General features: G+C 35.7%; 1 protein-coding gene across 1 annotated transcript in view; it reads left to right on the forward strand.

Moving 5' to 3' along the window:
* The window catches only part of PTPRO (protein tyrosine phosphatase receptor type O), a gene marked incomplete at its 5' end in the record, with an annotated part of 243,757 nt that overhangs the window by 58,641 nt on the left and 172,811 nt on the right, over window positions 1-12,305 (forward strand). The window lies entirely within an intron of this gene.

The raw sequence follows: 12,305 nt of genomic DNA on the forward strand, positions 1-12,305 counted from the left end.
CTCTTGGTCCCTGCAGAGACTACAGCTGTACATCTACAAGTCTAATTATTCTCCTGCTATCACAGCTTGGTTTATGTGAATCATGATACTCCATAAAGAAAGCTAAAAAAAGAGTCACTTAGCTTTAAACAATGCTCATTATAGGATAACCTCCAGCTGAGCCAATGCAGAAGGCCTCAGGAAATAATAGAAGAACTAGTGGAATTTTCCCTTCCAAGATTAAATTATTTAATTGTAAATGCAGTGTGCAGGTTTGGATTCCTAGTGAAAGGATGATCAGTTTCCATCATGCAAGAAAATAATATATGAATTACCCAAAAGTGTTTTAATTGTTAAAACAAATTCAAAGAGTGATCTATATACATTCAAGAATAAATATTGCATATAAACTTTATATACTTCTTCTGGATAATATAGAAAAGATAGCCACCTACACCCAATTTTATTGTAAAATTTTGCTTTTGAACTAAAGGCACATTTTTTTCCTCCCCGTGTTTTAAAATGTTCTGAAATTTTAAGATTTGAAAAGCCTTTGTTCATAGCCAGAGCCCTGCCATTATCAAATACTAAAAGAATAATGAAGCACCTAAAATGATAAGATGCTAATGTCTGAGCTGAATAGACCTTTAATTAGAAAAAGTTCATGTATTAATAATCAAAATAATCAACATTAAGAAGTGATTAATAGATACAATGCAAGTCCCCCCTGCCTTCAGTGGAATAGATAACAGCACATCCAATTTTGATGAAGTTTAGTGGTAATTTTTTAATTCCACTAAAATGCTCTGATTAGATTCAGAGAAATATTTTTTTTTTGTCAGTAAGCACATCTGTGTTAACAGCAAAGATCCTTAAAATAATTTTATTCTCTGAAATTGTTGCCATAATTGACTGGGAGATTTTCATATTCAGTAACCACGTATGTCTGTTTGGTTAGGTTTGCTTTTAAAATGAAATGAAGTGTTAGAAAATGTTTACTTTTTAACCTCTTTCCTTCCTCTTTCTGACTTGATCAAAGAAAAAGTTGGCTCTTTTTTTTTTCTGTCTTCTTAAAGCAAGATATGTTTTTATAGTATTTTTTTCCCTCCAGGGAATCCAGTAATAAGAATGCTCAGAGTGAAACGTACACAGAATGTAAACATGAATAAAGACATTTCAGGACAACTTACCTGCATTTCACATGCAAGGGGCTCAGTTTATTAATCAAGAGATTTTATCTAACCATGTTCCCAAAACAGTGCTGTCATGTATAGTAAATTACTATTTTCTGTTTAATGTGATAAAGCTCATCCTTTATCACAGCTTATCTATCACCCAATTTCATCCTTTCACCTAAATTCAAACTCTTAATTAAAACTGCCTTCTGAATTAACTCTATATTCAATTCTCAATCTGAGATTAAGTTGTAATCTGTCCAACCCAAAGAACTCTCCTCTCAACATTGCCTATTTTTCATTAACTCAACCAGTGACTTATCTAGAATCAAGAAACCAAGCCGAAAATTGGACTTATCTTTCCTTTCCCTTCATGTTTCTAGAGGGACTCCAATAAACATTTCCTTTAAAAGCTCTTTGAAGCCCTTTTTTATTCTAGATTTCCTCAAAAAGCAGAGCCAGATACAAAGGCTTAAATAAAAGTAGTCCACCTGCAAATATAATCTTAAAATACCACATGAGGGGCAATGGTTTTGAGTAGGGAAAGAGGAAAAATAATCTGAAAATGTATTATGGATGAACTGCTTTGCAGGATCTTTTCAGACTCACAGAATCTTCTGAAAATCCTTATGAAATATGCTTGAGGACTGCTGGCTTGGGACTGACGGGGAAAACATATACTCATCAACTGATCCCCAACTGCACTACTTAAGGTTGGAATTTAAGTACCAGAAGTTGTGTTAAAAGGGTCAAGTGTAGTCCCATGAGTATCCCACACCATGGTGCCAGAGAAGTTCCGTGGAAGGCAGTCACAGTTTCATAGTCTAGTCTAGCCAAACCAAGATAAAGCTGGTTGAAGCATTTAATGAAGCTGGTCAGTACAGCAGTGACAGAAGTCAGAGATTTGCTGAGAGCACATGAAATGGCCTGTATTGCCTGTCTCAGTTTTTTTGAGCTGCTGTAACAAAGCACCATAGATTAGGTGATTTAAACAACAGAAATTTATTTCTTAGTTATGAAGAAGCCCAATTTCAAGATGCTGGCTAATTTAGTTCCTCATAACAACCCTCATCTTGGTTTTCAGTCACCTGCTTTCTAGTTATGTGGTGGCAGAGAAACAGAACACTCTCACTAGTCTCTTATAAATGCACTAATCCCACCCTGAAGTCCCACCCTCATGATCTAATCTAAATTGAATTGCCTATTAAAGTTCCCACCTCTTAAAACCAGTACTTTGCAGTTTAATTTTCAACATATGAATTTGGAGGTAGAGGCACAAACATTTAGTCCATACATAGCCCAACCCTTGCACCATCAGATCCAACATGGCTTTCATTAGTGCAATCTGTGAAAGAGTCCCCTTCAAGGTATCAATAAGTGGTAATCTCTGGAAAGACTTAATACCAACGTTATTGCAATTAAGTTGAGTTCTTACAACTGTAGTCTCTCCTGAGGTCCCAATTCATAGTAATAATTTGCTGTCTTGACTGTTGAATATATTCATTTTCTTCACCCTGGACAACACTTTGGCCTGGGTTTTTTTTTTGTCTACTAGAGTGACTCAGATTTTCATACCTGAAAGATCCCAGCTCTAAAATGGGCTACATTGCCTATAATTTTCCATTAACAATATTTCTGGGCTTAGAAACCGAAATGTTCACCCTTTATAAATGCTATTGTTCCATACTCCGGTCCCATTATATGTATCACCAATCCTAGCACTTCATAGAAATTAAGGTTGGCTGCCTCTTCAGGGTAGAAACTCCTTAACTTGGTTGCTGCAAAGACATATGCAGCTGAAAGTGACCAAATGGTAGCTGCATGTTATGGTTTAGAGACAAAGTGCCCCCCAAAAGTTCATGTGTTAGATAACGTAAGAACATTCAGAGGTGATGCAATTAGATTACGAGATCTGGAACCTAATCAGTGGTTTAATCCCCTGACAGGCATTAACTAAGAGGTAACTGTAGACAGGTAGGTTTCAACAGGAGGAGGCAGGTCACTGGGGATGAGCCTTTAGGGTTTATATTTTGTCCCTGGTGAATAGAAATCTCTCTGCTTCCTGATTGCCATGTCCTGAGATGCTTTTCTTCTTCACACCCCTTTGCCACAAAGTTCTGCCTCATCCCAGAGCAGTAGAGTCAGCCATCTATGGACTGAAAACTCTGAAACCATGAGCCCCAATAAAATTTTCCTTATTTCCATTGTTCTTGTCAGGTATTTTGGTCACAGCAACTCAAAAACTGACTAAAACACTGCAGTTTCAAGTTAAAGTGAAACAGAGTAAAGATTCCATTCTGTCTTTGGTGAAAACATTCCCTTTCCAGAAACTAACACCACAGAGCCTACCAAAGCACAAATTCCACAAATGGGTCTCAGGAAATGATGGTGATGTAACTGATCCCAATTTTACCCTTGGTTCTAGGACCCGTGTGTTTTAGTCTCAGGAGACAGTGTCATGTATCAGTCATTGATTTAGTGCATATCTCCTAGAGAATAGCAGCCCAGCCCAAAGGGTGTTAGACTCAGGTTTATGATTTCAGAGTGGAGGAATTGAGGAGAAACACATTCACTAGATTAGCAGTAACAACATGCCAAATGCCAAATCACTCAATTCTGCTTCTAGGTAATGATATATATGTTTGGACAAATCAGTTGTGTGTTTATATACTCATTCTTCAAGCTTCTGTATCATAAAACTAGTCTCTTGGGCTGGGGATGTGGCTCAAGCGGTAGCGCGCTTGCCTGGCATGCGTGCGGCCCGGGTTCGATCCTCAGCACCACATACCAACAAAGATGTTGTGTCCACCGAGAACTAAAAAATAAATGTTAAAAATTCTCTCTCTCTCTCTCTCTCTCTCTCTCTCTCTCTCTCTCTCTCTCTCTCCTCTCTCACTCTCTCTTTAAAAAAAATAAATAAATAAAACTAGTCTCTTGGATTGAGATAATTTAGTGTAAGAAACTATATTAATAGATATTATATGTAATATAAGCCCTAGGATGATGATGATGATGATGATGATGATGATGATGATGTCATCATTAATGGAGACCCTAAAGGAGGAGAAGTCTTCAATTCACAAAAGGATGCATTTCAGTTCCTTCCAAGGGAATGAAGTCTGATATAATTGACCTACTGGAAAATGACTATAGCCCCCTTCTTGGAGAATGGCATCGTAATGAGGGCTTAGCATCATCCTCTGTAGCTGGCTAGTTGGCAGTAGCTAGATAAACTAAAACAATGCTGTGGAGTCTTCATGGCTACATTCCTAGCACCATGCTGCTGGCACTGGGGTTGCCCAAAGAACAATCTTGCTGACATTCACAGGTCAAAACATATCTACCCAGTTAGATATGGTCAAACCATATCTACACAGGTCACACAGTGCCTCTTCTGAGGTAGGTGTTCAGTCATGGGTATTAAGATGAGGCAACAAATCCATATCGATCCTATTGCATGCATCTTCCTATGATTTCATTGTTTTTTTTATCTTTTAATTATCTTCTGACACTTGAGCAACTATACAAGTTTTGAGCTCAAAACTCAGACCACTTCTCCTTTCATTCAAAGTGAACTGTCTTCACCATGGCCTTCAGAGCCTTCCCTAAATGAACTGGAAGTGTAATTATCATCCAGAAACTAGCATGATCAAATCATACCAACTTATCTGTGAATCAGGCCCCAATTTTCCTTCTTTTCCATTTAGTCAAAGGAAAACCCAGGATGCTACATCTTAAGTAGTAAATAGGGACTAGTATGTCACAGATACATCAGGAATTTCACCATCTGTTTATTTACTTTATCTTCTAGAATTTCTCAGTTCTGATCTTGAATGTTATGTGAATTGGATCATGAAATATGTGCAATTATATCTATGTATTACTCTTCCTGTCAAACTTATGATACAATGGATTTGATAATATACAACTCTAGTTCCTTAATCGGTTTGTGTTCTAAAACTTGGCAATCAAGTTTTAATAAGATCCAGTATCATGTCAGGAATTATTTGTCAAAAGAAGCATAATTTGAATCTGCTTCAGAAGAAATGGGCTTCTTCAGGTACCATTAGGTTTTGGTCTTTATTCTTATTGAGGTTTTCCCTCTGCCACATCAGCATCTTACTAGAATAAAAAGAATATTGGCTAGTTACTGATAATTCTGACAAATTACCATTTATGTCACCAATATAATGAGCCAATATGATATGCTGCAGAATATTGAAATGATCAAGGTCCCTGCATAATACATAGTGACAAAGAGAGTTAACAGAACCCCAAGACAAGACAACAAACATGAATTGTCATCTTTTCCATGTGAAAGTGAGCTGTTTTTATTTCTCTTACTGTCAGGGGTGAAGGTATTGAGGAGAACACATTCACCAGATTAGCAGTAACAATATGCCAAATGCCTGAGGATGAGTTAATCTGTTCTTGAAAAGATACCACCTCTAACATTTAGCAACTTGGATTACAGATTGCTTAATTTCTGAAAATTCACTATCATGTGCCCTGGTCTGTTTGCTTTATTCACAGGCAAGACAAAGTAAATAATGATCTGAGGACACTTATAATTTAAGCAACTCTTGTGTGTTTATTGGTTGTGTTAATCTTTGAAATTCCTTTTGGTATGCAGTATGAGTTTTTAATTACTATCTATGTTGGAAGGGGATAGGGGATGTGATTTAAAGGGATTTTACTTGGTCTTTCCTACCAGAGTGCTGCTACTTCCTAATCAGATAGCCAATGTAAGGGTTCTTCCATCTACAGAGCACATCTATTCAAATGATACATTCAGGGCTCAGGGAAATAGATCCAGGGTTTGCTATGTTCCCATTAGATCCATTTGAGATGGGCATGAGCCCAAACTCTATTTGTCAAGTAGAAAAGACACCACAAGAATAAAAGAAATTCCTCATCAGAACAGGTGTGAACTCCAATAACACTAATATTTAAGAAGGAGGCAAAGGAAAAACAAGCAACGAAGAGACAGGAAGAGGAGTCAGAAAGAGAATGAAGTTAGAGCAATCATCAACAAACCTAGGGAAGAAACTGTTTTATGGATAAAGAAGTGGTCACCAATGTGAAATATTGCCCAGTGTCACAATGGAATAAAGAATGAAAAGAAGAAAAATAGATGTGGAAAATAGGAAGGCATTATTTTCCCTTTTTTTCGTAATTGAAGCAGGCTGATGATAAGGATGAAAAATATATGATATAGGGAAACTGAGGAAATTTAGGCAATGGGTTTTAACAACGGTCATGCATAGTGTTGTGAATACATTCCAGGAAAGGTGTAGTTAAGTGATGTCATTGTTGTGAGAACACCATAGCTTACTTGCTAAGATAGGCACAGTGTCACCAGGCAATATAATCTTGTGAGTCTGTCTTTGGCTGAAATGTTGTCATGTGGCACATGACTGTATTTCAGTAAGTTGACCCTTGAAAAGAGAAAGTGTAGAGGGAAGAGAAGAGCAAAGTTGTTGTGGTGGTTTTGCTGCTGCTATTTAGGATTAAGAAAGCATGAATACCAGTCACATGACAGAGAATTCAGAGATATAAGAGAGCTTAGAACATTTCATCTTCTTTCCCAAATGCCTGTATTCTTCCAATTCCAATGCTGAAATAAAAATCTTCCATAGCCGCCTCTTGCAATTAAAAATTTAGTCTCTTATATTGGCTAATTTTATAACCAACATCTTAATTTTATTGTCTTATTGCTGGTAGTTTAGTGCAGTAAGATTTGCGAAACTATTAAATTTTAGATGAGAGAAGTATTTCCACAATTACCTTGACCAAACTGAAGCTGTCCAAACTTGAATTGGATGACTATTGCTTTTTGAAGAGATAACAACCTATTTTATTTTGTTAACTCGTAACATATGACAGCACTGAGAAATTAAAGATCACATATACACTGATGAAGGAAGTTCTTGTGTTGTAAAATGGGATATTCTGGAAATATTGTGTGTGCCTGGAAAGGTTGATTAAGCAATGAACCCCAAACAACTGTCTGGTTATTTTAAAAAAAATCAGAACTTTGGGATTACTTAAGCTTATAAGCAGAAGCAAGTGTGTAATTCCTCACAAGTGCTTTTACCACTTAGAATGTAGATAACCAGTATGTTTGTGTGTATGTTGGTGTGTAGTATACCATTTTTACAAGGTCCTATATTCTATAGAAGTTTACTTTCTTTGTTTCTTTTTATATGTAAGGTATCTTTGTGATACATTCTTCTGAGATATATATGTATATATAACTTATATATATTCATATATATGATGTATATATATGATTTTATATATTTCTACATATGTATGATGTTCAAACCTGTGTGTGAGTTTGAACATAAATGCACAGGTTTTAAATGCAAGTGTATGTATTTAGATGCCTATATCTGTGTATCCTCATGTGAAAATTATAGTGTAATAACAATAGGTACTAGACTTGATTAAATCACACAGGTGTCTTCAAATATAATAAAAATTTTCTCAAAATCAAGGAGAAACAATTCAGGTAGGCATGTATGCTAAACTTTGAGGATAATAGATATTGTACAGCTTTAAATATTACTGAACTACTTTTTAAAAACTTTTAAGTGAAGTTACTGGAAATAAATTGCTTTGAGTCAGCACTCTTTTTATAGTGAAGAATTAACTGTGAAGCATTTATATCCAAATATAATTCTTAACATAGATGTGATAAAACATATAAGAAAAAAATCAAAATGAAATTCTTCATTCATCAAAGAATCCAAGGAACGAAAATTTCTAGAGCCAGATGAGATATCTACAGGCTCACACTGTTTTTTCATCCAACATAGGGTCACACTAACATTGTATGGATGTTCACGATTCTGTAGAGAAAGAAACTAAAATGCAAGTGGAGGAAGCACATTCAGTAGGGGCACTTACTCCTCTTAAACCTAGGCCTTCACCTTTGAGTATTCATCATAAAACAAACTTAATATTTTGTCTTCTGATGAGAAGTCTAACAAAAGAAAATGGAACTGGAGAAAAACTACACATAGTATAGACAAAGTATTTTTTTAAACTACTCTCCCAAGAAGTGGCTAAACTCTATGGCTAATGTAATTGCATCCATCTTATGGAGCTTCACCATTTATTGGATATCTAGGAGCTTGACTTTGGCATGAGTTATTGAATATGTTTTCTTTGCTTATAATGCATTCCTAAATTCTAAAACCATTCAGTATTTGTCCTCAGTAGAAAGGAACTATGATACCCTGAAAAAATAAAATATTTTAGCCCCTGGGCTATCATAAAAACTTGTTACTCAAAGACCACATTTTTTTTCCTAATTAGATTAACAACTAATAACATTTATATTAAGCAACTAATAATATTTATATTAACAACTGATAATGTTTATATTAAGCAACTGATAACATTTATATATCTGATGAATGTGTTTTATTCATGCAAAGGAAGAACAAATAAACTTTTAGCAGGAAACAGCTGTGCATCAGTTACTATGACGTACACCTTCACATGTGTTGTTTATTTCTTGCAATAAGCTTAAAAGATCCATACTGTTATCTTCATTTTACTGACAATTCAAACAAATGAGAACTTTGACTCTAAGCCAGATCTTTATGATTGAAAGGTGTCTAACTTGAGGTGACAGAGGGAATAAGGACCTACTTCATTTAGACTGTTTTAAATTGCCTCAAACAGCCACATTTCAGCAAACTTGAATTTTACAAGTTCATTTCCCCCTTACTGTATGAGGACATGCAAATGCTCAGCCCTGGTCCTGCCCTCAGAAGCCCAAACAGTCCCCAAGGAATAGGGAATGTGGCTTTGGTCCCTGTCCATTCATATATCAACCAACATTTAATGATCACCTCTGTGTCAGCCACTATTTTAGGGACTAAGAGCAAAATGGAAAAAGTTCCAGTCCTTGTGGCTCTGGCATTTTGTCAGGTCCTATGTGGTTAGGAGGGGATTCAGATAAATGTCCAAATAAAGTTCTGCATACTAATTGTCCAACATACATAAATGTGTAACAAACAGCCATATATACATGTATAACATACATACATATAACAAAAAAATTAACAACTTAGAACTTGTAGAAGTTAGGGATATGGATATTTATGATCCTTTGGGCTTTGGCCTATTATTAATTACCCTGAAGAATTAAAGAACAAATGGAATAACCCCCTCATCAAAACCAATAGCCACACGAAACAGGCAGCATGGGACAAGTAAGGGTTAACTGATGCTTCCAACATGATGCCATTGTCATCTTCATGGAGAAGGCCTGCAAAGGAGAAATCTAAAGTGGTCAGGATGGGACTGATTTGAGTGAATAGTGAGCCACTTTCAATATCGACCACATTATCAATAGCGCATACTTAGGCTATTTATTGTGTTGGTGAAATCAGTTATTTACAGAAGCATAGTATCGTTCAAGTGATCAGCACTAGTCTTGCAATATAACCCACACCTCTTTTTTATTTTGGTTTTTATTGTTTCACTTATAATTTTCAAATAGCACACCAGAGTCAAGTCTTGTTCCTCTGTGCATTTTTACCTTCTCTTATTACTTTTAAGCCTTTGATTCTCTGGGTGCTGTGGAAAAAAACTGACAAAGATGTGTTCCAGTTCTAGGGCTGCTATTTATATACCAGCTATAGCTATCTTTTTTCTTCCTCAAAAAAATAATAAAAACTCTAAATCTTGGTTTCTTAAGTACCTCGTCTTTACCATGGGAACAATAATCCCTATCATAGAATATAGGGATCAAATGAAATTTACATTGCCTAAATGCTTAAAAAGGCATTTAAAAGTTTAGTTAAATTTCTGGAATATCTGGTCTGTTCCAACACCATATGAATGTAATACTTTGCAGAAATCTTTTTGTGTTACCTGTTGCTTTGAAGTAGAACCTCAATAAATACTTATGAATTGAATGTTCATATTTTATATTTTGAATATTTTCAATAAAATATACATAATGAAAGTAACTATGTATGTATATCATGTCTTAAGCATATGAAATCCTTGTTCACAAGTATATTCACTCAAGGATGGAAACAGTCTTTTTAATGAGTACTTTTTTTTCTTTAGAGTTTGTCTCAACTTTAACCATGAGACCTACCCCGCAGTGGAATGAGTTGGATTATTCAGGCATAAACTCCAACTTTCTGCAAATTTTAGTAAAGAGTTTAAATGGTTACTCATCAGGCAGGTGGCAGAGAGAGCTTCTAAATTAATGAGATGTGGACCAAAATGATCCCCAAAGTCTCTTTTCTCTCAATAATATTATAATTCTAAACCATATGTAATGTATCATTTAGAATTAAGTAAGAAAATGGAACCTTGTATTTCCTATTGTATATTTCACACAGGAATACTTTGAGCACTACACTGTGCCAAATTCTCTTTATAGGATCCTATCAGGGACTATTCCAAGATTTTTACACATATTAGCTCCTTCAATTATCACAGCAACCATACAAGATAGATACTAATAGTATCACTATGTTAGACATAAAAAAAAGTGAAGTATGAACATCTTAAGTAACCTGTTCAAGGTCAGGTGTGTGACAGAGCTGGATCCAACATCCAGGCAGTTCATTCTTACAGCCTATCAGCATTTGGGGCCGGGGATGGGGTGGGGGGAGGTTCACATAATACAATCCTGCTTCTCAGATCCAGTTTTTGTCCCACTAAACTAAAAGCTACCTAAAGGGGACAATATCAGTTTTTATTCATAACTGTATTTCCTGTGCTTGACACATAATAATAGGTAAACAATGAATGACTTTTTTAAATGTATAAAAGATTCCCTGGTTTCATTATTGTCCTATATACATGTATTATTACACTACTTGTGTGACTTAGCATTATGTACAGCCAGAGGAATGAGAAGTTATGCTCCATTTGTGTACAATGTGTCAAAATGCATTCTACTGTCAGGTATAACTAATTAGAACAATTAAAAAAAAAGATTATCTGGTTCCTAATTTTTATTCTTTTAAAAGATACATCGAAGAAAAGTATGTTGCTTAACTTTAATATCAAGATTATTATTTACTTGATTAGAGGTAAGAAGTGATTCAGAAATGCTTATTGATACTATACTTAGTATCAAAAGATCCTTGAGATGACATAACATGGATACATAGACATGGGAGGAGGCCTAAATCAGAAGGAAGTAAGAACAAAGAGCAAACCAATAGCATAAACCTATCTTCTATATAGGTTAATGTAAATACACATGCTATCCTATAAAGTTCCTTCAAGTGAGTCACACATTTATTCTAAACTTTTCATCAGCCACAGAGGAAATGGAAAATTGATCAGTTTCTAATTTTACCCGTTCAAAAAAAAAGAATATTTCTTAGGAGCAGTGAATCTATTCCTAGCATCAAGCTACCAAGAATCCTTTTCCAAGGATCTTCAAGAGACCCTGGTATGGACATGAACAATGTTTCCCACAACATTCTGTATGCATGATCTTTGTGCTGTCTTTCCATATGAGACTAAGGCATTGTACTGAGTCTCATTAAAAGAAGAAAATGGTGCAGACCACACACAGGTTCTGCCTCACAATAAGTGTTTCATTTTAACCAGAATGTCGAGGCAAATTGCTAAGCTTCAGATAAAATTGTGTAATTCTGTGTTAAAGGTAGCAATAAGTTGAAGCCATACCCTGCATAAACTGTTTGTTTTTTAAACTTCCAAGTCTATTTTCCTCACAACAACTGGAGTAAAATTTTGAATCCCTTCAAAAATCTCTCTCCATTTTCCCAGGCCAAGCCTAAAATCCCTACCAAGACTTGCAATGCCCTCTGATCTGACACTCAGCTCACTCACCCCTCACACCTTTCTTCCTCAGGTCAGGGCCCTGCACATTCTATTTGCTTGGAACAGGCTTGCCCCTCCCTCATCACTATCCTGACCCAGTTACTTCCCACTTCTCAGAAGCTACTTTCTGACAAGGAAATCACTTCTACTCTCCTTTGGTGAAGTGGGCAGCTCACATCAAGTCACTACACATTTTTATTGTAGGGAGTCTCAATATTTTAATCAGCTCATTCGATCTCTTATTTGTTCAACAGGATTCCTAAAGATGAGCACCTACTTTGCACTGGCACTTTTCCGTTCCTAAGGTACAACCAT

Source organism: Spermophilus citellus (assembly GCF_964194105.1).
Source record: "Spermophilus citellus genome assembly, chromosome: 10".
Taxonomy (NCBI): Eukaryota; Metazoa; Chordata; class Mammalia; order Rodentia; family Sciuridae; genus Spermophilus; species Spermophilus citellus.